Source organism: Entamoeba invadens, assembly GCF_000330505.1.
Source record: "Entamoeba invadens IP1 unplaced genomic scaffold scaff_1105074726103, whole genome shotgun sequence".
Taxonomy (NCBI): domain Eukaryota; phylum Evosea; order Mastigamoebida; family Endamoebidae; genus Entamoeba; species Entamoeba invadens.
Genome location: NW_004443767.1, coordinates 722795 through 725152, shown reverse-complemented (window position 1 = coordinate 725152; position 2358 = coordinate 722795).

Genomic DNA, 2358 nt, shown 5'->3' with positions numbered 1-2358 from the left:
GACTAATCAAAAGGTTCGAATATGTAGTTGTGTTGAATTCAGATTCTTCCCAATTTAAAGAATTTGCTATTGGTGTTTGACTTGGTGTTTGACTCATTATTTATGTGTGGTTTGATTTGTTTATTTGTTTTGAGATGAAATTTTTTATTCAAAATTATTATTTTATATTTTTTAAATGTTATAATAATAAAAATACCCCAATATAATTTTGAACCAATAATGGTTATATCAATAATATCAATAAAGTTTTTATAGTTATTTCTATTCCAAATCAATTGTTATAAGTCTTTGCCAAAATTTCACAAACCTAAATGTTCGGCAAATTTTGAGAAATGTGAAAATTTGCCAAATTATAATTGTAGTGAAAAAATTATATTTTTTTAGTTAAATTAATTTATATAAATCGTTTCCCTTATCTGTATAGAAAAATATATTTTAATTTAAACATAATAAAATAATATATTATTTGATATTTTTTTACAATTGTGGCGACTTTATGGGAATTAACAAAAAATTTTTTAAAAAAATCTTTACCATATTTGTAAAATGCCGAAACAAAAAAATAAACAATTTATGATGAAAAAAAACATAAAATCACTTATTTTGAATTATTGAAATTGAAATATTTTATTTTTTATTAAATCACTTTTATGACTTTGTTTGTTTGGGTATTTGATGATTTACATTGTAAGTTGAATTGTTTCTGTATTATTTGATAATTGATTGTCTAATTGATTGTTGTCAATCAAAACAACAGTTCATAATTTTATTATTAACATCTTTAAATATACAACAGATGTTGTATTTAAACCTTGGACTTTTAAAACAATCAATTTTAATATCTTATGTGCATGTACATGTGAGCCTTAAGTCATAACATAAAATTTTTGTAAATTGTTGTATTAGTGTTAATGTTTAAAGTTTAATTTGATTTTACATGTTTAAAAACTTAAAAGATACGACATTTATAATTTTTTAGGTTGTTTTTAATAAAAACATTGTGATTAACTTGAATCATTATACACTAACTGTTGTTATTTAATTATTGAATAATATTATTTGATAAATGTCTCCATTTAACTCTATCATAATAGTTGTGGTGTTATAGAAATATTGTGTTTGTTGTTATGTGTTATAATTTGAAACACAATAAAACTATAGTTAAAAAACAATTGTATATAATATCTCGCTTATATGTGGTTTTCAACAAATAGCTGTTGAATGATAATTGTGAACATAGACTTAGTTACACAATTAAACAATTGTTTTTATTTGATTTTTCTTTGTTTTAACAAAATGTCTAACAAATTACACAAAATAATAACCAATATTTGAGAATAAAAGTCATTAACAGTCATTATTCAATTGGAAATAATTGTTTACAATTACATTTGTATATACAATATTGTATATCTGTTATTATAATTGTTAATTAATTTGAACGTTTAATTGTGTTGATAACTTTGTTATGTGAATAATTGAAAACATTGTTTTCTTATGAAGTTAACAAAATACAATTCAACTATTGTTCGTAACAAGCTTTAAAATGTTTTATTAACCTTACAATGGTGTTAATAAAACAAAATAAATAACATTTCTTTTTTTGACAAACTTGAGTGGCGCCCTTGTAATTCAAATATCGTTTCCAAAAATCATGTAAAACAAAAAACAAAAAAAACAATAATATAATTGCAAATTATATTGAAAACTAAAGTCTTAACATTTGTTAACCAAATATCACCAAATACAGGACATGTCATATCACATATAGTATATAAGCAACATAATAATAATAATATTTCATGGAAGAAATATCAAAGATATATTCAACAAAGAAAGAAAAAGGTGTCGATATACATGTTTATTCTTGGGAAAAAATAGAAGTCGGGTGTAATGTAGACCCATTCCAAGAAACATTTCATCCTCCTGTAATAGACTTCAGTGAAGATATTATTACTGCATTCAACGAATATTTTACTGTTGAAATGAAAGATATGATTATTTTAAATACAAACAATGTAGGGAAATTGTTTTATGGAACAAGATGGACAATTTTGAGTTGTACAGAATTTGATGCCTTTGTTGGATTGTTACTGTTTCAAGGTGTCACAAATGACAATAGAAAAAGTCTTGATTTTTTGTATAGTAAGCACGGCAACCCCTTTTACAGAGCAGTGATGAGTGAACAACGTTTAAAACAATTGTTGAGAGCGTTAAGGTTCGATACAAACGCGTCAGAACGAATTAAAGATCGAATGACAAAACGTGTTATTACTACCCCGAACCCGGAAAGAATCGAAAAAAAGATAATCGAGTCCAAACCAACCAAAAAACAAAACCCAACATTTTCTCATACAT